Genomic DNA, 24442 nt, shown 5'->3' with positions numbered 1-24442 from the left:
CAGGGTTGTTGTCTGGCTGTAGACATAAGGCCGCGACAAAAGATGACATCAACTTCAAGGGCAGACTACTGGGGAAACGGTGACGCCAAGGATTGGGGAATAGCAACAAGTTCATGAGGGAAGCTGTTGAGTTGTCTTCTGGTTTCTTTTACCTTTTCTAAAAAGGTAAAGAAGAAGCCAGGTCTTCTGTTAGAGCCCACTGCAGGGGAGGAAATGAGTTGGGATGATATGAAAAAAGAAGAATGTCTTCTCGTTGCAGAGAAAGAGAGGTAAACATTTTAGGAACTACAAATACATATACACTTCCTTTGATGTTTTTCTCTTTTATTTTTTAGGTCCTAAGTAATACTTCTTCATTACAGAAAATATTAAAAGTATAAATGAACATAATCAGGGCTGACTGACCCACAAAGCACAGTGAGCAGTGCCAAGGGCCCACAAAAAGATTTAAATTTCTTTTAAAATTGGAAGAAAAAATGGATATGATAATAATTAATACATAACAAGGAATCCAGCCTGGATTATATTCATCTTTATACCAACAGAGACATAAATTTACATTTTAACATTGTTTTATGAAGGAAGGGGCCCACAAAGGCAAAAGCAGGGTCCACAAAAATGATAATGTGGCCCTACACAGATATATATCATATTTATCAAATGTATAATTTCTTATCTCTTCAACCTCCATCTCAATCTCCCTATATATATTTATCTGAAATCCCACCATCTCAATTAGGCTTCTTATCCCATCTCCAATTTTTCAATAGTTCAAAAGACTTAAACCTTGTTTCTAAATGTACATTGACGGAGCTCAAATGCTTCAGCCTTTCTAAAGGTAAATTTGGCAAAGGAATAAAAAGCTTTAATACTTTAAACCATCTTAAACCATCTGATACAAAACTTCTAAGAATTAATTTTCAGGAAATAATCAGATGGGACTGCAAGGAGGTTCCTTATCATGTATTTCTAGCCCTAAAAATGGAAACATCCTAAATATACAACAATGAGTCTTGGTCAAATTAATTGTAGTAGAAACACACAATGAAATACTAAGTAGCCATTAAATAATGATGTCTTTATATTGTTGTGGAAAGATAGTCACAATACATTAAACATAAAGAATGGAATATAAAAACTTGTATAGCTTAATTCCATTTAAAACCAAAGAAGTGTGGAAAGACAGATACCAATCTATCTTGGCGGTATGATAATGGACAATTATTTATTTTGCTTGGGTATATTTTAAAATTTCTCTACAATGAGCATTTATTACTTTGGAATTAAAAAAACACTAAAAGCATCTACTGTTTAATTAAGGATCCATTAGTAGACAGTAACAAAGAAAAGTTGTGTACAAAGATGTAGCCACAGAGATATATCTTTTTCCTTCAACACTGATTTTCCCTCTCCACTGAGTCACTCCCATTTGCATATAAGCAGGCTATAATTTCTCCTACCATTAAAAAGTCCTTTCTTGACTGTAACTTCCTGTCCAGTTTTCACCTTTCTTTTCTACTCCACCACAAAGCAGAACCCCTTTTAAGAGTCGATTATATCAGTGTGCCTCAGACTAGCTCTGGTAAAGGACTGGCTAGTTTTTAATTTCTAATCTGTTTACTATAAACATACAATATTGTAACATAAAATAAAAATTAAGTACTAGAGAAATAATAATGTGCTTGCCTGCATGGCAATATCATACTGCCACCAGAGTTTTTAAAAGCTTACGCTGTACTATCTCCCTTCAGACTAGTAACACGCAGCTCCTGCATGGGCAGTCATGCACACACCACACAGAACAGCACTCATCTATACTTGCTGTCATGATGCCCATCCCTTTGTTTTGGCTCCCCAGTCATCCTTTTGGCATTCAGTCAGGTCTTTTCCCCATCACCCCACTGCCTGAAACCACTTCTGATCAGGTCACACTTGAATTCTTGACAATTTGCAGCGTTTGATAGAGGTGCTCTCCTTCACCTTGAAGTGAATGACTTTCTTCACTCAGCTTCTCCTTCTACCTCCATCACACGTGGCTCAATTCCTTTCCTAGTTCTTCCTCTTCTTCCCAAATCCTAAACTCTGGGTTGCTGCAGGGCTCAGTCCTGGAGTCTCTTGGTTGATATTAATCATTCACATCATTTTAAATGTCATTTACATGCTGGTATCTTAGCTGATATTAACCATTCGCATCACTTTAAATACCTACAGCTCCAGCCTAGAACCATCCCCTGAACTCCAGACTCATATACCCAACTAGGAAATCAACATCTCCATTTGGATGTCCCAAAGGCACCTCAAAATTAACACGAGTGAGAAAGAATTGCTGTTCTTATTTGCCCCTCCATCAAGTTTATTCTTGACTCCTCTTTTTATACCCCACCCCACATCCAATCTATCTGGAAAATGGTATTGGTTCTACCTTTAAAATACATTCAGAATCCAACCACCTTTCAATATCTCCATGCTAACACCTTGGTTAGGAACACTATTATCTCTCAATGTACTTATTGTAGCGGCCTTCTAGTTGGTCTCCCTGTTTCATTCTGGCCCTCTTCTAATCTAATCTCAACAGGACAGGCAAATATATTTTTTTTAATTGTAAGTAACATAATGTCACATGTCTGTTTAAACTCTTTGATGGCATCCCATCTCACTCAGAGTAAAAGCCAAAGTTGCTATAATGGCCTACAAGGTGCTGCAGAACCTGCCTCTGCTCCTTTGCTGCTTGACCTCCTCTCCTGTCTTATCTCCACCCTTATCTCCAACCCCACCCCCAAAGTCCTACAGACTTTGTCCTTGCCCCCTTAGTTTCTTTTTTTTTTTTTTTTTTTTTTTTTTTTTTTTTTTCATTTTCTTTTTTTTTTTATTTATTTTTTTTTATTAACGGAAAGAAAAAAAAGAAATTAACACAACATTTAGAAATCATACCATTCTACATATGCACTCAGTAATTCTTAACATCATCACATAGATGCGTGATCATTGTTTCTTAGTACATTTGCATCAGTTTAGAGGAACTAGCAACACAACAGAAAAAGATATAAAATGTCAATATAAAGAAAAGAAATAATAGTAGTAGTAATAGTAAAAAACAACAACAACAAACAAACCAACAAGCAAACAAAAACAAAAAAAAACCCTATAGCTCAGATGCAGCTTCATTCAGTATTTTAACATGACTACTTTACAATTAGGTATTATTGTGCTGTCCATTTTTGAGTTTTTATATCCAGTCCTGTTGCACAATCTGTATCCCTTCAGCTTCAATTACCCATTGTCTTACCCTGTTTCTAACTCCTGCTGAACTCTGTTACCAATGACATATTTCAAGTTTATTCTCGAATGTCCGTTCACAACAGTGGGACCATACAGTATCTGTCCTTTAGTTTTTGGCTGGATTCACTCAGCATAATATTCTCTAGGTCCATCCATGTTATTACATGGTTCACAAGTTTATCTTGTCTTAAAGCTGCATAATATTCCATCGTATGTATATACCACAGTTTGTTTAGCCACTCTTCTGTTGATGGAGATTTTGGCTGTTTCCATCTCTTTGCAATTGTAAATAACGCTGCTATAAACATTGGTGTGCAAATGTCCGTTTGTGTCTTTGCCCTTAAGTCCTTTGAGTAGATACCTAGCAATGGTATTGCTGGGTCGTATGGCAATTCTATATTCAGCTTTTTGAGGAACCGCCAAACTGCCTTCCACAGTGGTTGCACCCTTTGACATTCCCACCAACAGTGAATAAGTGTGCCTCTTTCTCCGCATCCTCTCCAGCACTTGTCATTTTCTGTTTTGTTGATAATGGCCATTCTGGTGGGTGTGAGATGATATCTCATTGTGGTTTTGATTTGCATTTCTCTAATGGCCAGGGACATTGAGCATCTCTTCATGTGCCTCTTGGCCATCCGTATTTCTTCTTCTGGTAGGTGTCTGTTTAAGTCTTTTTCCCATTTTGTAATTGGGTTGGCTGTCTTTTTGTTGTTGAGTTGAATAATCTCTTTATAAATTCTGGATACTAGACCCTTATCTGATATGTCATTTCCAAATATTGTCTCCCATTGTGTAGGCTGTCTTTCTACTTTCTTGATGAAGTTCTCTGATGCACAAAAGTGTTTAATTTTGAGAAGCTCCCATTTATTTATTTCCTTCTTCAGTGTTCTTGCTTTAGGTTTAAGGTCCATAAAACCACCTCCAGTTGTAAGATCCATAAGATATCTCCCAACATTTTCCTCTAACTGTTTTATGGTCTTAGACCTAATGTTTAGATCTTTGATCCATTTTGAGTTAACTTTTGTATAGGGTGTGAGAGATGGGTCTTCTTTCATTCTTTTGCATATGGATATCCAGTTCTCTAGGCACCATTTATTGAAGAGACTGTTCTGTCCCAGGTGAGTTGGCTTGACTGCCTTATCAAAGATCAAATGTCCATAGATGAGAGGGTCTATATCTGAGCACTCTATTCGATTCCATTGGTCGATATATCTATCTTTATGCCAATACCATGCTGTTTTGACCACTGTGGCTTCATAATATGCCTTAAAGTCAGGCATCGCGAGACCTCCAGCTTCGTTTTTTTTCCTCAAGATGTTTTTAGCAATTCGGGGTACCCTGCCCTTCCAGATAAATTTGCTTATTGGTTTTTCTATTTCTGAAAAATATGTTGTTGGGATTTTGATTGGTATTGCATTGAATCTGTAAATCAATTTAGGTAGGATTGACATCTTAACTATATTTAGTCTTCCAATCCATGAACACGGTACGCCCTTCCATCTATTTAGGTCTTCTGTGATTTCTTTTAACAGTTTTTTGTAGTTTTCTTTATATAGGTTTTTTGTCTCTTTGGTTAAATTTATTCCTAGGTATTTTATTCTTTTAGTTGCGATTGTAAATGGGATTCGTTTCTTGATTTCTACCTCAGCTTGTTCATTACTAGTGTATAGAAAAGCTACAGATTTTTGAATGTTGATCTTGTAGCCTGCTACTTTGCTGTACTCATTTATTAGCTCTAGTAATTTTGTTGTGGATTTTTCTGGGTTTTCTACATATAGTATCATATCGTCTGCAAACAGTGATAGTTTTACTTCTTCCTTTCCAATTTTGATGCCTTGTATTTCTTTTTCTTGCCTAATTGCTCTGGCTAGAACTTCCAACACAATGTTGAATAATAGTGGTGATAGTGGACATCCTTGTCTTGTTCCTGATCTTAGGGGGAAAGTTTTCAATTTTTCCCCATTGAGGATGATATTAGCTGTGGGTTTTTCATATATTCCCTCTATCATTTTAAGGAAGTTCCCTTGTATTCCTATCTTTTGAAGTGTTTTCAGCAGGAAAGGATGTTGAATCTTGTCAAATGCCTTCTCTGCATCAATTGAGATGATCATGTGATTTTTCTGCTTTGATTTGTTGATATGGTGTATTACATTAATTGATTTTCTTATGTTGAACCATCCTTGCATACCTGGGATGAATCCTACTTGGTCATGATGTATAATTCTTTTAATGTGTTGCTGGATACGATTTGCTAGAATTTTATTGAGGATTTTTGCATCTGTATTCATTAGAGAGATTGGTCTGTAGTTTTCTTTTTTTGTAATATCTTTGCCTGGTTTTGGTATGAGGGTGATGTTGGCTTCATAGAATGAATTAGGTAGTTTTCCCTCCACTTCGATTATGTTGAAGAGTTTGAGGAGAGTAGGTACTAATTCTTTCTGGAATGTTTGATAGAATTCACATGTGAAGCCGTCTGGTCCTGGACTTTTCTTTTTAGGGAGGTTTTGAATAACTAATTCAATCTCTTTACTTGTGATTGGTTTGTTGAGGTCGTCTATTTCTTCTTGAGTCAAAGTTGGTTGTTCATGTCTTTCCAGGAACCTGTCCATTTCTTCTAAATTGTTGTATTTATTAGCGTAAAGTTGTTCATAGTATCCTGTTATTACCTCCTTTATTTCTGTGAGGTCAGTAGTTATGTCTCCTATTCCATTTCTGATCTTATTTATTTGCATCCTCTCTCTTCTTCTTTTTGTCAATCTTGCTAAGGGCCCATCAATCTTGTTGATTTTCTCATAGAACCAACTTCTGGTCTTATTGATTTTCTCTATTGTTTTCATGTTTTCAATTTCATTTATTTCTGCTCTAATCTTTGTTATTTCTTTCCTTTTGCTTGCTTTGGGATTAGTTTGCTGATCTTTCTCCAGTTCTTCCAAGTGGACAGTTAATTCCTGCATTTTTGCCTTTTCTTCTTTTCTGATAAAGGCATTTAGGGCAATAAATTTCCCTCTTAGCACTGCCTTTGCTGCATCCCATAAGTTTTGATATGTTGTGTCTTCATTTTCATTTGCCTCTAGGTATTTACTAATTTCTCTTGCAATTTCTTCTTTGACCCACTTGTTGTTTAAGAGTGTGTTGTTGAGCCTCCATGTATTTATGAATTTTCTGGCACTCCGCCTATTATTGATTTCCAACTTCATTCCTTTATGATCCGAGAAAGTGTTGTGTATGATTTCAATCTTTTTAAATTTGTTAAGACTTGCTTTGTGACCCAGCATATGGTCTATCTTTGAGAATGATCCATGAGCACTTGAAAAAAAGGTGTATCCTGCTGTTGTGGGATGTAATGTCCTATAAATGTCTGTTAAGTCAAGTTCATTTATAGTAATATTCAAATTCTCTATTTCTTTATTGATCCTCTGTGTAGATGTTCTGTCCATTGATGAGAGTGGTGAATTGAAGTCTCCAACTATTATGGTATATGTGTCTATTTCCCTTTTCAGTGTTTGTAGTGTATTCCTCACGTATTTTGGGGCATTCTGGTTCGGTGCGTAAATATTTATGATTGTTATGTCTTCTTGTTTAATTGTTCCTTTTATTAGTATATAGTGTCCTTCTTTGTCTCTTTTAACTGTTTTACATTTGAAGTCTAATTTGTTGGATATTAGTATAGCCACTCCTGCTCTTTTCTGGTTGTTGTTTGCATGAAATATCTTTTCCCAACCTTTCACTTTCAACCTATATTTATCTTTGGGTCTAAGATGTGTTTCCTGTAGACAGCATATAGAAGGATCCTGTTTTTTAATCCATTCTGCCAGTCTATGTCTTTTAATTGGGGAATTCAGTCCATTGACATTTAGAGTTATTACTGTTTGGATAATATTTTCCTCTACCATTTTGCCTTTTGTATTATATATATCATATCTGTCTTTCCTTCTTTCTACACTTTTCTCCATGTCTCTCTCTTCTGTCTTTTTGTATCTGACTCTAGTGCTTCCTTTAGTATTTCTTGCAAAGCTGGTCTCTTGGTCACAAATTCTCTTAGTGACTTTTTGTCTGAGAATGTTTTAAATTCTCCCTCATTTTTGAAGGACAATTTTGCTGGATATAGGAGTCTTGGCTGGCAGTTTTTCTCTTTTAGTAACTTAAATATATCATCCCACTGTCTTCTAGCTTCCATGGTTTCTGCTGAGAAATCTACACATAATCTTATTGGGTTTCCCTTGTATGTGACGGATTGTTTTTCTCTCGCTGCCTTCAAGATCCTCTCTTTCTCTTTGACCTCTGACATTCTAACTAGTAAGTGTCTTGGGGAACGCCTATTTGTGTCTAATCTCTTTGGGGTGCGCTGCACTTCTTGGATCTGTAATTTTAGGTCTTTCATAAGAGTTGGGAAATTTTCAGTGATAATTTCTTCCATTAGTTTTTCTCCTCCTTTTCCCTTCTCTTCTCCTTCTGGGATACCCACTACACGTATATTTGTACGGTTCACATTGTCCTTGAGTTCCCTGATACCTTGTTCAAATTTTTCCATTCTTTTCCGGATAGTTTCTGTTTCTTTTTGGAGTTCAGATGTTTCATCCTCCAAATCACTAATTCTATCTTCTGTTTCTTTAAATCTGTCATTGTAGGTATCCATTGTTTTTTCCATCTTTTCTACTTTATCTTTCACTTCCATAAGTTCTGTGATTTGTTTTTTCAGTTTTTCTATTTCTTCTTTATGTTCAGCCCATGTCTTCTTCATGTCCTCCCTCAATTTATCGATTTCGTTTTTGAAGAGGTTTTCCATTTCTGTTCGTATATTCAGCATTAGTTGTTTCAGCTCCTGTATCTCATTTGAACTATTGGTTTCTTCGTTTGACTGGGCCATATGTTCAATTTTCTGAGCGTGATCCGTTATCTTCTGCTGGCGTCTGGGCATTTAGTCAGATTTCCCCGGGTGTTCGATCCCACAGGTTGAAAGATTTTTCTGCGCAGTCTCTGGGTTCTGTTCTTCCTATCCTGCCCAGTAGGTGGCACACGTGGCACACGCCTTTCTGTGGGTTCCACCAGCGAAAGTTGCTGTGGGTCCCTCAACTCTGGAAAACTCTCGCCGTAGGGGAGGCCCGGCAACCGAAGCGTCCCGGAAGAATGCCAGCCGGCCCGGGGTTCCAAACGCGGGGAGGGTCGCCGGCTGTCGCAGCACAGGAGAGCGTCCGGCCAAACTAGCTAGTCGGCCCGGGGCACCAAGCGTGGCGGGAGGGCGCCAGCTGTCGCAGCCCGGGAGAGAGCACTGCTCCCAGCCGACGGGGGAGTCACGTGTTTGGAAGGGATCCCCCGGTCACTGTTCTCCGCAGTCTGGGGATTTCCGACCCAACTATCTCAGTTGTTCCGGGGGGCCTCGTGTGGTGGGGGCACCAGCCGCCGCGGCCTAAGGGGACCGCCTGTCCAATTCTACCAGCTGGCCTGGGAAGGTGGAAGGGAGGGACTCCGGTCGCTTGCTGTCCCACCCAGGAAAGCCCGTGCCCCTTGGTGATCTCACCGGAGCTGGTTCTCCAAGATAGTCAGCCGTTCCAGGATGGGGTACGCTGTCCCTTTGATTTCCCTCGTGGCTCCGGGAGCTGCTCTGTATTATCTCCACTCCCCCAGTAGTTGTTCTGGAGGAGGAAAGGTGAGGGCGGCAAGGCTGTCGAGGCTGGTGGCGGAGGAGCACGGTGAAGGCGGGGGAAGAGGGCACCGTGTTGGTTGGAGAGCAGCCGGAGCAGGAGGGGGAGGAGGGGGGTAGGGAGGTCGGGCGGCTCGGCTGCTGCGGGGCGCGTGCGCCGCGCGGCGGTCCGGCGGAGAGAGAGAGGGGGTAGGGAGGTCGGGCGGCTCGGCTGCTGCGGGGCGCGTGCGCCGCGCGGCGGTCCGGCGGAGAGAGAGAGGGGGTAGGGAGGTCGGGCGGCTCGGCTGCTGCGGGGCGCGTGCGCCGCGCGGCGGTCCGGCGGAGAGAGAGAGGGGGTAGGGAGGTCGGGCGGCTCGGCTGCTGCGGGGCGCGTGCGCCGCGCGGCGGTCCGGCGGAGAGAGAGAGGGGGTAGGGAGGTCGGGCGGCTCGGCTGCTGCGGGGCGCGTGCGCCGCGCGGCGGTCCGGCGGAGAGAGAGAGGGGGTAGGGAGGTCGGGCGGCTCGGCTGCTGCGGGGCGCGTGCGCCGCGCGGCGGTCCGGCGGAGAGAGAGAGGGGGTAGGGAGGTCGGGCGGCTCGGCTGCTGCGGGGCGCGTGCGCCGCGCGGCGGTCCGGCGGAGAGAGAGAGGGGGTAGGGAGGTCGGGCGGCTCGGCTGCTGCGGGGCGCGTGCGCCGCGCGGCGGTCCGGCGGAGAGAGAGAGGGGGTAGGGAGGTCGGGCGGCTCGGCTGCTGCGGGGCGCGTGCGCCGCGCGGCGGTCCGGCGGAGAGAGAGAGGGGTTAGGGAGGTCGGGCGGCTCGGCTGCTGCGGGGCGCGTGCGCCGCGCGGCGGTCCGGCGGAGAGAGAGAGGGGGTAGGGAGGTCGGGCGGCTCGGCTTCTGCGGGGCGCGTGCGCCGCGCGGCGGTCCGGCGGAGAGAGAGAGGGGGTAGGGAGGTCGGGCGGCTCGGCTGCTGCGGGGCGCGTGCGCCGCGCGGCGGTCCGGCGGAGAGAGAGAGGGGGTAGGGAGGTCGGGCGGCTCGGCTGCTGCGGGGCGCGTGCGCCGCGCGGCGGTCCGGCGGAGAGAGAGAGGGGGTAGGGAGGTCGGGCGGCTCGGCTGCTGCGGGGCGCGTGCGCCGCGCGGCGGTCCGGCGGAGAGAGAGAGGGGGTAGGGAGGTCGGGCGGCTCGGCTGCTGCGGGGCGCGTGCGCCGCGCGGCGGTCCGGCGGAGAGAGAGAGGGGGTAGGGAGGTCGGGCGGCTCGGCTGCTGCGGGGCGCGTGCGCCGCGCGGCGGTCCGGCGGAGAGAGAGAGGGGGTAGGGAGGTCGGGCGGCTCGGCTTCTGCGGGGCGCGTGCGCCGCGCGGCGGTCCGGCGGAGAGAGAGAGGGGGTAGGGAGGTCGGGCGGCTCGGCTGCTGCGGGGCGCGTGCGCCGCGCGGCGGTCCGGCGGAGAGAGAGAGGGGGTAGGGAGGTCGGGCGGCTCGGCTGCTGCGGGGCGCGTGCGCCGCGCGGCGGTCCGGCGGAGAGAGCCCCCCTTAGTTTCTTGATCTCATCTCCTGCTGCCTGCCCCCCTGCCCTCCTCCCTTCTCTCAGCTCCAGCCACACGGCTACTTTACTCCTCTTTTACCATGCAGGACACTACTGCTGTGGGGCCTTTTCACGGCTGTTCCTTCTTTCTGGAAAACTCCATCCAGATATTACCTTTGCCCATTCCCTTACTTCATCACATCATTGTTCAATGACACCTTCTTAGGGACACATTTCTCCTGAGTCCTACCTTCCTTCTCAGTTTGATTTTTCTCCATTCCACTTCTCCTTGTCTAACATACTTCTTCATTTATTGTCTGTTTTCATCCAACTTAAATGTAAGCTCCTTAAGGACAGGAATGGTGTCTTTATTTCACTGCCATAGTTCCAGGGCTAAAATGTTAAGGGCATTTACTGAGTGAATATTCATCCTGGTGTCATTTATAAAAACAAAAATTTGTAAACAGTGTAAATATGTCAGAAAAAACCCACACTTCCAACAGATGAAATAGCATTTAGACTCATATAAAAAAATATAATGCTATTTGCCTGTGATAAGTTTTAATAAACTGCAAACGAATTCATTTACCAAAAGGAAAGAAGTCTGTAACACACTGAGTGAAAAGACTCAGGTTATAAAATAACATGCATGATATTAGCTTATTCTTATAATAGCATTGAATAGGAAATGTTGTTAAAGTATATGCATTAAGGTATAAACAGAGGCAAACTCCTAATCTAAAAGAAAAAAAAGTGAAATCAAAACAATAAACCCTGTGTTTATTGTATCCTCTGTTGACATTAACAGATACAGAAAAGCAGCCAGACTATTTATGACCTGGGCAGGACAGGATGGGAAAATATCATCTTCAGTAAGATTCTTAGGGATTCCAGAGAAGAGTAATTCCTCAAGTTAAACAGACATTAAGGGCCAATGACTCCAGGGGAGCTGTGATTTTTGGGGTGGGATTAGGGATGACTTGCAAAAATCTTCAGGAATCATTTGGATTTAGGCTTATTTCTTTAACTCTCAGGTTATTTAAACACTCCTGTTTCCAAGTAAAGATGGACCAGCCAGCTGCTTCAGCTTCCAACAGCACGCTGGCATCATAGAGAGACAAGAAGCATCAGACCCAGCCCAGAGGATGTCGAGGTGAGAAAAGACAGGCAGTGAAATCAGCGAGGCAGGGAACAGTGAAACAAGAGGAGTATTTTTTGCCACTGTCTGTTCTGGCAAAATTAAGGCTTAATTCCTCTCAAAGGATTCTCTCCTGGCAATAAAAGTTGATATTTCAAAGGAGGAAAAAATTCAGAGTGGGAAAAACACATTTAACTCAATTATATGTTCAAATGGTGAGGGGAGTCATATCTGCAAGGAAGAAAACAAGTCCTTCAGGTCCAGGTTGAGAGGCTGCCTCATAACAAGGTCTTTGGGGCATTTCCTTAATTACCTTGCACAGAGCCCAATAACCATTCTGGGTTATATAGATGCTCCTCAATCATGAACAGATCATGGCAAAATTCTAGTATAACTAATTTAATAGTTACAGTAACCAAATTGGTTACACAAAAATGACTGCTTAATACAGCAGTGTTGGAGCTGGTGGCGACCTGGGAAATCACAGTATTTTAGATCAGGGGACACTGAGGTCCACACAGGAGAAGGGGTTTGCCTAAAGCTGGTCAGTAATAGAACCAGAACCAGAATCCAGATTTTCTAATGCCCATAACAAAGCTCACCAGCCCATAAAGATAACCCTTTAATGATGATCCAAATTACCATGGTGGGATAGGTGAAGTGGGGTGGAATGCAGAGTATGGGAAGAGATTCTCAAACTTAGAAGGGGGTCAGCTAGTCTGCCCATGAATCAACTAGAGAGTTCATTTAAAATACTGATTTGGGGATGTATATTTCATAAATGCACCCCCCGAAGTGAATCTGATGCATAGCATCAGCACAATCACCGGCCTAGGTTATATGGTTAGAAGACCGGAGAACCAGCAGATTTCTATTTAAAAAAAAAAAAAATGCAAGTCATTCTCCTTACTCATTCTATGACAAAAAGCAACATGGAAATATGCAATTATAAATCTCAAAATAGCTCCTTCAGGGGGAAAAAAATCACACTTCTAAAGATGCTTAGGCCACAGCTGCAATCTGTCCTTGTGGCCAAAAACCTTGGAAAACCAAATGTGTGGGAAGCCTGGATTGATTGCAGGGATCCCAAACTGTGTTCTGCTCCCTCCAGGCAGGCGGGGTAGGCTTCTCCAGGAGGCAGGGAGAAACCCCACTCCTGAGAGACACACAGCCAGGTGACACTGCCTGGGAGGAGCTGCATTTGTTATCCTGGCTTCTTAGCCTCCAGCAGCCATCCCAGAGGATGCGCCCTCCTGATGGGGAAGGAGGAATCTTTTGAGAACCACTGCTAACTGGCCTCTGAGTCCTTCCTGGAGTCCTGCCCAGACCAGGGACCAAGCTCTGTGCTGGTTAACATCCAGCCTGTTCCCTGTAGCAAGGGTGTGGGTAGGAAAGAAAACACAAGTCACAGACAGCTCCTGGGAGGCAGTTGGGGATATAATAAATTAGGAAGTCACACAGCTGTGTGTTCTGAAACACAAGATTGAAAACAGGTAATTTTTTCCTCTTTGGGGAACATACTGTAATGTTGATATTTTCTAATGCAAATCTGGATGCAGTGGCCCTTCTCAATCAAACTACCTCGAGGAGGAAGGGGTGAGGAGCTCTTTCATTTAATCATTCTCACTTATTTTAGAAGAAAAAAGGATGCTGTTCGACAGGTTTGAGGGTAAAACACAAAGTTCATCAAAATTCAGTGAGGTCTGAAGAATATTTCTGTAACTGAACCTAAAGCAAACAGTCATGCAACAAATATTTATTACATGCAAATCATGTAAAGCAGGATAGAATGGGAGATAAATTGACTATGTCTCTAGTCCTCATGGAGCTCACATTTTTGTAAGGAGGGCAGGAGATTAAAAGAAGAAAGCTGCAGCTGATACACTTGCAAAATATTTAAAAGGAAACAGCACTTTATCCCACAATAGTTACCAGCATCCAATGCCTGTATAACCTAAGGCTGCTTACCCTTTCCAGGAGTCTCAGATTCTTTATTTGTCAGTGGAGATGTTGTATGGGTGAACCAAGATAATGCATGCAAACTACTGGCCTCAGCGAACTGCCTGCTATAGAGAATACATCCAATAAATGGCAGTGGTCATATTTTTTTCAGAAAATTCTTTCCTCCTATCTTCAAATCAGCAAGTGTTTCTGATTGAAGTGCAAGTGCCCAGGGCTGGGAGACCTGATTAACAACCAATCCCTAATCTATTCCAATAACCAGACTGGCTTTCATTGTATCGCCAAAGGCCCCAGATTAAGGATAAGAGGTAAAATGCAAAGCTAGAGGCAAAGCTTTCTATCTTCTCTGCTACTCCCCCAGTCACTAGGGTCTCTGGGGTTGGGGAGTCAGGGGGCATTGACACTGCAGGAAGTCACAGTATTTCTGGGAAGTGTGTGAAAGACTTTGGTACACTTCCCACTTCTTTTTCATTTGTTTGTTTTACACACATAGCTAGCATTTCAGCACCATTTCAGTGCATGCTGGCATCCTGATTGTTATTGTTTTAATTCCTTTCCTTTAGTGATCATATGTAATTTTTACAATCTAGTTGAGTCTTAGGAACTCTATCTAATTTCATGCCCTTCTTCTATATTGATATATTTATATACTTTTATATCTTATATGATACTTTTATATCTTAACAGGACAATTTTTGTTTTTGTTGTTTTGTTTTGTTTTTATTTTTGTTTTTGGATTAAGGCTCACCCTGTTTCAGTATGGACTAACTTATTTACAACTGAATTGACATCCACAGGACTGGGGGTTAGGACTTGACTATGTCTTTGTGAGGGACATCATTCAATCCGTAACAGTGGTACACCTCTCCATGGGAACACTTCATCTGGGAAAGCCATTTTTTTTTCCCAAGTATATTTTAGCAAATAGTTATATAGAACAGATTTTAAAGTTTGGTATGGGTTACAGATCCACAGTTTTTCATTTTTTCTTCTAGCTGCTCCAAGACACTGGAGACCAACAGAAATATCAATATAATATATGATTAAGCAATCATATTCATTTGTTAAATCCTATCTTCTCTGTTACACTCCTCCTTCTCTTTAAATAACATATAGACATAAAAGCAATAAATTTCAAAGTACATCACAACAATTAGCTGTAGAATAGATTTCAGAGTTTGGTATGGGTTAAAATTCCGCAACTTTAGGTCTTTATTTCTGGCTGCTCTAAGGTACTGGAGGCTAAAAGAAATATCATTGTAATGATTCAGCACTCATACTCATTTCTTAAACCTGACATTCTCTGTGTAACTCTACCATCACTTTTGATCTTTCTTCCACTCTTTAGGGGTATTTGGTCTATGCCCATTCCGACAAGAAAAAAGTTAGAATAGGCTGTTGATAATATGGGACAGAGGGATCGAACTAGTTGATGTTCTGGAAGGCCTGGCCCCTCTGCATTTCAGGACTTATATGGGCCAGGAACCCATCTGGAGGTTGTAGGTTTTGGAAAGTTATCCTAGTGCATGGAACCTTTGTAGAATCTTGTATATTGCCCTGGACATTCTTTAGGATTGGCAGGATTGATTTTGGTTAGAGTGACCTCAGAGTAGCCTCTCAACTCTATCTGAACTCTCTCAGCCACTGATACCTTCCCCTTTTTTCCATCTTTTTGTCAGGATGGAATTGTTGATCCCATGGTGCCAGGGCCAGGCTCCTCCCCGGGGGTCATCTCCCATGCCACCACAGAAACTTTCATTCTTGAATGTTCTATTAGCTAGGGTTCTCTAGAGAAACAGAATCAGCAGGAGATATCCATAGATAAAAATTTATAAAAGTATCTCATGTTACCACGGGAATGGAAGAATCCAAAATATGTAGGCTGTGAAGCTGGTGGCTATAATGAAATGTCTGGAAGAACTCTACAGGAGAGGCTTTCTGGCTGAAGCAGGAAGAGTGACTATCTCTGAATCCTCCTTAAAAGCCTGTTGGTGATTAGATTAAGCATCGCCCATTGCAGAAGATATTCCTCTTGGCTGATTACAAATGCAATCAGCTGTGGACACAGACAATGTGAACATGATTTAAGTCCATGAAATGTCCTCATAGCAACAGACAGGTCAGCCCTTGCCTGACCAGACAACTGGGCACCACCACCTGGCCAAATTGACATATGAACCTGACCATGACAGATGTCATGCCTCATGTAGGGGGGAAGGCAATGGTTTTACTTGCAGAGTTAGGCTTAAAGAGAGAGAGGTGACATCTGAGCAACAAAAGAGGTCCTCCGGAGGTGACTTTTAGGCATAGCTATAGGTAGGCTTCACAAGAGCAAGCCTCAAGATCAAGGGCTTGGTCTATTGATTTGGGTGTTCCTAATGTTTGGCACAGTATGAGGGATTACTGTGCTGGTCATGTTTAATAGTTCCATAATTTTTCTCCTATCCCTCAAGGGACTTTGCCTGAACTTTTTGATTATCTGTTTAATATACTCTGGGATGTATCCAGGCATTATATTAAGCTATGCAAGATTAAAGGCCCTCATTCTTACTCTGGGCTCCCTGTGTTTCAATTGTTCAACTGAGCTTTGCAGACAGTTTGAGTTAGATTACGTGCAACAGAAAATTTAGGTTCTGTACATAATGAAACTTTCTTCCTTAATAGGACTTTTTAATTTATATCCTGATGCATTGCAACCTTTCAATAAAGATTGGTAATCACTGCTACCACTCTGGAAGAAATTAGCCTGTAAATCCAAAACCCAGATTTAGAAGAGATTTTGGCACCTCTGAGGTTAAGGAAATGTTGGGGATTGAATCATATCCCCCACAAAAGCCATGTTCAGGTCCCAACCACTGTTTCTGGGGGTGTGAATCCACTTGTAAACAAGACCTTTGAAGATATTATTAATGAAGGTGTGCCCAAACTAAATAAAGGGGGGCCTTAATTCAATATGGCTGAAGTCCTTATAAGTAAAGGAAATTGGATGCAGAAATAGGAGCCTTGAGCAGAAGCAAGAAAAGAAAGGAAAAGACACCATCATGTGCATTGCTATATGATAGAAAAACCAACGAAGCCCAAAACTGTCAAGTAGCCAGAAAATACCTGTCCAAGAGAAAGCAAGCTTTCCAGCCACTGACACCATGACCTAAAAAATTTCTGTTGTGAAGCCAACACATGGCATGGCATTTGTTTTAGCAGCTGGGAAACTAAAACAGGGAAGAAGGGTTTCCTTTTTGTCCAAGGTAAAGGAGGGGTCTATATTTTGAATTTTTGGAGTGAGACTAGTAACTATAATTCTTGGTTGATTTTACAGATGGAGATTGAACATGTTGTTCATGTCTACTTTGTTGATCAGATCATGTTATTTCTATGTTTTTCTCTTTTATTAATGATATTCTTCTTTTGTAAGGAGCTATATGCCCTGGAATCAATAGTTACCCATGTAAGTAATCACTAGATTTTAGGGAAGTCACATCCACCTTCCAGAGGGAAGGAGGGGGTAAGTCTCATCCAAGGAAGGGCCCTACGAACATTACCGCTACCTGGATTTGGGGAGAAACCAGGGAGCAGAGAACTTCTTTCAGCGTACAGGGGTTCTGAGCCCAACTTCAGATACTACTTCCCCACACTGACCCACCCATCAGTACCTGCCTTTCCTACAGCATTCCTGGGGGAACCCTCTGCCAGATAAGTCTCCCAACACCTTTTGCTCTGCCTAAGACAACGGGACAGAGTTAAAGCAGATTTTTAATATTTATCTATTAATATTTTTTCTTTGAATTATATTTTTAAATAAATCATTTTTCTTGCCATGTTAGCTATATATGTTTCATATTTTCATAACAACATCTGTAAGTGGGTGGAAAGAGAGAGGAGTAGTAGCAATGAAGTAAATACGGTGAAATATTAACACAATGACTGGTGAACCTGGGGTAAAGATATATGAGTTCCTTGGACTTTCTTGCAAAATAAAAAAGTTAAAAAAAGTATTCATTTGTTCTTTTTTTTCCATTGCTCTTTTTCTTTCATTGTTCTTTATCAATTCTTCCTTGCAGAGTCTCGACTCTTTATTCTTCCAAATGAACTCGGAAATCATTCTGTGAAGTTTCCACCTCAAACTCTTTGGTACATCTAGATGAGATATGAGCCTATACGTTGAATTGGATTAATTTACATCTTGTTTTAATGTTATTGCATTTTTACTTGGAAAAAAAAGCAAAGCATTCTACATATTTATTTGAAATTTCAATTGTATAGCTCAGCAAACTACTGTAGTTTTCTTCCTGTAAACCTAAGATGTTTTCTTTTAGAATTATTCATAAAGTTTAAATTTTTGTTGCCACTGCTAATGAAATCCTGTTTCTTCATTTTATAATTAAGTAATTACTGCTGACATATGAAAAACTTGACCCGATATCTAGCTATCTTCCTAAATTACATTAATTCTAATGGCTTTTCAGTTGCTTGCTTCTTCGGAAACATATGATAAACAGCCATATTGCCTATAGCTTGAAACACTTGGTTTCTATCCATGAACTATAAACTCCATTTGTTTCTGTCCTCCAATTTTAGTATCCTATTTCAGTTCCAGATTTTAATGGGAAAGCTGCTTGGGTGTCACCATTTTAAGTCTGATGCTGGCTTGTGTTCACAATAGCTTTTTTTTTTGTATGCTTTACGGCGGGGGTCACATTTCATTCTTTCTCCATGTGAGTACCTCCTTATTGCCCCACTCATTTGTTGAATTTTTGTTTGGTTGGTTTTTTGTTTGTTTGTTTGTTTGGGAAGTGCATGGGCCAGGAATCGAACCTGGGTCTCCCACATGGCAGGTGAGAATTCCACCACTGAACTACCCTTGCATCCACCACAATAGCTTTTTTAAAAAGATATTAAGAATGTGCCCTATTCATAATCTTTCACAACCGGTATTAAAAGTTATCAAAGTATAGCATCAACTGAAATTAACATTTGGGTTTTTACATTGAGCTTATTCATGTGAGATGGTGCATTGATGTGTTTTCTGTTACTGAGCTCCTCTTGCTGCCTTGGGACAAATGAATGTTTTGGCCAAATTCAGGGACCTTCAATAGCAAATACAAATATTTTTATAACATGCACCATGTATATATTCATAATTACACAGTATTACACAATTCATAATTGTTTATTGTATTTTTGGGGGTCCTTGGATTAAAAGAAAGAATGATTTTTAATAAATAGTAAGTTTAACAAAAGAGGCACAGATAAAGTGCTACATAGGTTCAGGGGAGGGTATGATGTCCTACAATAGCAGGGTTAGAGGAACAGCCCCCCAAGCTAACATTTGAGATGAAACTTGAAGGGAAAGAATTCCTATAAGGCAGAAAGAGAAGGCAATGGGAATCTGCATCTGTAGACATGTCTATCTTTCTCTGTTTTCATTATAAGGTTGGGCCAATCCACCAGGACTGCCTCCCAATCTATAATCTATTAACAAGAATGTATGACGATTGTTTTCACTCATATATCTTTTTAGAGGTAATTTTAAAAAGGAATAAGCTCTAAAAGAGTCTATGATAAATATAAATTATTTTATTAATTTATAATTGAGATAGCCATGATAGAGTCTCCTTTTAAACTGCCACATAAAATCTTGTGATTTGAGGATAACTATAGCAATGTTTTCTGAAACTGAACAAAAGCACTGCAGAACTTCAAATTCTTAAAATAGCCACTAAATACACAGACAGAATTGACTTTGCTATGGGGGGTGTCTTGGTTTCTCTAAATCTGTGTGCTTCATACATAATATTTCCTTGTACCAACACAGCCTTTTACAGTTAACAAAGCATTTTAGCTGCTTATGTTTTCTTACTGGGTTTTCAGATGATGATGATGATGGTGATGATGATGAAGATGATGAGGATGATGATGATTTCCTTATTTCCCAGTTAGGGTCTAAGGAGGAACACGGCTAACCATCTTAACAAAAGCCCTTACTTCAGCTATGCCTATTATCCAGGGCTTCGGACTTCAAATCTAAGGACGTTACATTACACTCTGCTATCTTGTAATGATAATATTGTAAAAACTGTAATAATAATAATTATTATAAATATTATAATCACTGTAAATAATCACCCCCAAATAACTTTTATATACTCTGTCCTTTGACAATTGTAATTTTGGTCAAAAGCGAACTTAACTCTCTAAAGCCAGGCTCAGGTCCTGACCATTTATTTATTTATTTCCCCTTTAAACCACAGGAGGAAGTAGAATATGAAAGTAAAAATATAATACAAAAATTCAGGCCATACTCAAGATCTGAGCGTCATCAGCTTTACAGTGGGCATGAGTACAGTTTGTATTAAGGAGGAAAAAATTCCACAAGCAGTTTAATTGTTAAAAGCTGATTTTCTTAGCTTTTTTTTTTAGCTAGAATGTTCTGACTAGGAATGAGAGTGATGGATGGTACTCTTCAATGTACAAAAATACCAATGTCCCAGAGTTAAGTGTCTATTTTAATTGCTGCTGCACTCCAACTGTCCTTTGGAGTGCGCATCTGTTTTATTTTTACTTGCTAAATCAGAGGTGTCTGGGTGATGAATTATATAAGATACTCCACTAGCACCACTGCTGTATTATAATAAATATTGCCACTGCAAGACAAAGGAAATAAATGGTGAACATTTTCATAGTGTGTGCTGCAGGTTTCTTTCTTACTTTTACTTTTACACAGAGAAAAAGTTATTAAATTTTAACCTAATTATACATAGTCAAACAGGTGAAGATGGTAAAATTGTTTCAGAGAAACATAAATATTTCAATCACAAATGTATGTCCACTCTGCCCTTCAACATACCCCATAGAATAACCCACACAAGAAAGTGTAATTGAAGAAGTGGAAATATCTATTTTGCTAAGAGGAAAGTAAGGTAGTGGAGTCCTGACATATTAGTGCTGAAAAAGAAAATACATTATAATCAGACTTCCATTTTCATTTTTCTGCAATCTTTGATACTGTTATATTAAAAAATCTGGTGCATTTCCCCAATTCCCAAAATAGACAAAAACGACAGAGTGCTGTGTTCTGACTTCTATTTGTTGTAGTTTTCTGTATCAAAAAAGGAAATGCAGAAAAGACCTTTAAAAGGAAAGGGATGGAATTAAGGGCCTCAGATAATTATTTTTCACATCTTAACGGAAGCTCAATTTTCTTCAACTACCTACCATCCTATAGTCATGTACTTCAAGATAGGCCAGTTCCATCTTCGGTCCAGGGACAGGTAAGGGTTTTTCTGACCTAAAATGGGGCCCACTGCCCTACTCAGTCTCACTGGAGCATAGGTACATCCCAGTATGCTAGTCAATGAGACAGGAGAGACAGTTTGCTGAAAGGCTTTTGGAATCCCTCCCACATCTAAAAGAGACCCTCTGGAAGAAATGGTCTCTGTTCCTCTGGACCACGGGATAACAGCAGCCATTGTACTACCAGCCTGAAGACAAATTTAACATACCAACAATAGCAGGACAGACAGATGAAAAGATTCTGGGTCCTGGATAACATCACTGAACGACTGGGTTAACCAACCACAGGAAAGACTAGATTCTAGACCTGTGACATTCTATAAATGTCTTGTTGAATATGCTATTTGGAGTTAGGATTTCTATCTCTTGCAGCTGAAAGCATCCTAACTGAAGCACTGCCGGGGCTAGGGGACAATAGTTTGCCTCCTCAAGGCCTGGCCCTGTACATTAACATGTTCACAAGTTCTTACCCTTTCCAGAAAACATGATTCCATTCTGGAATTCTATGCCCATGATTGGAACATTTCTAGTTATTATTGAAAATGGTCCTATTGGTTTCTGCTGCTGGTAACTTAAAGTCCAAACTCCTCTGGGTGGCAAATATTTATAGTCTGATCCTTGCATCTACTGCCAACATCTCCCCCATTTGCTTGCTCTCTCAAATCCTACGCTTTTAGCACATAAAACTAGAATTCCTAGAACTCCATGCTTTTTCACCTGTAGTTCCCACTGTCTGGAATTTTCATCAGCTTCCCCCATAACAGCCTCCTCCATAGTCTTCTCTTTTTGTAATTCCATATATTCAAGTATCTCTTCTTCTCTCTAATATCTTCCAATGCTTCCCCTTCCCCAATCTTTTTCTGCTCCTCTTGAATGGAAAGAACCAATCATTATCTCCAAGTGCTATGTATATAACTTGAATGTAATGTTACGAGTGGTAAAATGCTTTATAAATCATTTCTTTATGTGAAGGACTCCCCAGTTAGAATAGTAGCTGACTGAGGATTGAGGATGTGTTTTAACTCTGTGTCCTCAGTTATTAGCATATACTGACACACAGAGAAGAAACCCCACAGTTACTGAGTGACTGAAGGAAGAGACAAAAAAATAAATATTTTAGCTAGATGTGATACTAGGCTATTACTGGGGAAGGTGCTACATATTCAAAAGATAATTAATTAACCTGGTTGGATCAGGAATCAAGTTCTCCTTGCATTTCTCAACAATTTAGTATTTGCTTTTGAGACCAGTACTATAATAACTGGTCTACAGCTATGCTATGCCTCCTTTCTTTTGTAAATGTACTTCCCATGCATTGTACCTTCCACCCCCCACAAATATACTTATTTTTGGAAGACTTGCTTCTCCCTTTCTCTCAATCTCATTCTTTTAGCTGGAGATGCCAATCGTACAACACATCCTAAACAGATGTGAGGGATATATGACTAAAGCCACATCTATATGTATTCTTCCTTGGGAATTTTAAAATTGAAATGAAGGTAAAACAATACCTTGCTCTCAAGAAAGCCCCACGGAGAAAGTGGATTCCAAAAAATTATTTTAGTCAACATGTAGAAATGAGAAGACCCAGGAACATTCAAGATGCTGATTCCAACTGTCACTTAAGTGCGTGCAGCAGGGATTACCTTTATTTTATGGAAAAGGAACCAGAAGATAAGAATAGGGGAGAAACATGCCAAATGCAGCCAATCAGTAGTTGCACTGTAATTCAAAGCTGGGTCATTCAGAAGTCAAAATCCAGCCCCTCCATTTTCCTGTTCTTTCCCTGTTCTTTCTTGGGCATCCTGAATACAAGTCTGGGCTCAGGGACCCTGGGCAATGTGCAGGAAATGAAAGGTTTTCTTTCACTAATAAATATGAATGGTATTGATCTTGATTCACTCCTGGGGGTGTCACAGGTCTCAATTAAATAGCCTTGATAAAGTGCTCCGAGAATATGAATAGACATTATTTTAGACGACACTATTAGAGATAACATTTGCCTCCTACAACATCAATAATTAGGAAGCATACAAACAATAATGTTCCAAAAAAAAAAAAGCAACCAAAAAACTGTACGTAACTATTTAGTATTGGTAATTTAATTTTGAACATTAATATATTTTCTTTAGACACCAAAACATAGTTGGTGTTTTCGGAGTGGGTTTCCTCAACAGACCATAAGTTAAAATCAAAAGACAAATCATGTCTGCAAAATCGAATCTTTCCACTTTCGCATATAAACCCTTTTTCAACCACTGATATTTTTAATTGATTATTTCCTTGGTTTCAGCACCAGCTTTTAGAACTTAAATGACCATGGTTTTCTAAGTTAATTATTAACACAAATCTGAGAAGTGCTCAGAACCACAAACTTCAGAAATCAAGAATAGAAGTCACCTACAAACCAAGGGAAGATGGATTTGCATGTGAAACTAATTTTCTTCAGAAGAAAATAGATACCTCCGTCAACATAAGGGCACATTCAGATTTGTTTTTAACATTAGTAACTTATTTAATATTGCAATGGGCAACAGGCAATCCATTAAAAAGCAATTTTCCTCTTACCACAGGGTGTTTTATCATTTGATGTCTAGCACTCAATCAGAACGTAGCAACTCTTAATATTTTATAAGCAGAAAACAACTCATTTGGGCATGTAGACTTCAGAGACATAGAATTCTTTTGTAAGCCTTGCAAAATGTCCAGAAAGGTCTTTGTGGGTAATGGTGAGCAACAGCTAAAACTTTGAAACTTAAAATTAGCAAGGCATTGGGAAAACTATGCTTTAGAACAGACAGCAAGCATATTTTAAAAAATAAATATAATGGTTTATAACAACCAGGGAAAAAAGGCCCTGTTATGAAACCCAGCTTGTTGCGTTGGCTGACGTGGAAGCTCCTGGCGGCTTCAGCTTCTTTTCCTTCTCCCACCCCAGTTCCCATCCCCCTGTCCCCATGGTGAGATGATGAGATCTGCCATGCTTGGTCAACAGCCTCAAATTCGTCATTATTTCCATAATAAATTAAACATTTTCTAGTTTGTCTCAGTAGCACCTGCAGTCACATCTACACTATAAATAAAATATAAACCCCTTTCCAATTTAATCATGGCATTTCTTCCCATTAATCATTTCAGACCATTATTTTAAACTCTCAGGCATATGACAGAATATTTATGCTTTCACAATAATACCAAGCACCCCAATACTTTTCTGGTATAAGAGGTCTTCTGTGGTGCTCATATTATTAAGCCTACAAGGGAAGATTTATATGTGTTCCTTTTCTACAGATATTGGAGAGACTGGAAGTTAGCCACTTTAAGCAAGTTCTGCATTGACTTAATATTAGAGACTGGATGAATCAGACTCATTTTAACAGGTTAAAGCCAAATTATGCAAAAGAGGAAAAGGCAAGAAAATGATCATGCTCTTCTTTTTCTGTATGTCCTGTCCTAAATTCCGTGATACAACTAAGGAACAAAGCAATAAGCATATTGCTGAAGACGTTTTTCATTATCAGCTACCCATTTTCTTCAATATACCCTTCTTAGAGTTAGGATTACAAACAACAGAAACAGTAGGAGCAAGAGCATTCCATTAAGGTTATTCAATATTTCTTTATAGGGAAAAATTGTTG

The 24442-nt window shown here is 40.8% G+C and overlaps 1 protein-coding gene across 12 annotated transcripts in view; it reads right to left on the bottom strand.

Annotated features, from left to right (window-relative positions):
* ELMO1 (engulfment and cell motility 1) overlaps positions 1-24442 on the bottom strand; it is a 577880-nt gene that overhangs the window by 253419 nt on the left and 300019 nt on the right. The gene's annotated exons all lie outside the window — the stretch shown is intronic.

This window comes from Tamandua tetradactyla, chromosome 1, assembly GCF_023851605.1.
Source record: "Tamandua tetradactyla isolate mTamTet1 chromosome 1, mTamTet1.pri, whole genome shotgun sequence".
Taxonomy (NCBI): Eukaryota; Metazoa; Chordata; class Mammalia; order Pilosa; family Myrmecophagidae; genus Tamandua; species Tamandua tetradactyla.
Note: the sequence above shows the minus strand (reverse complement) of the source record. Positions and strands in the feature narration are given on the sequence as shown.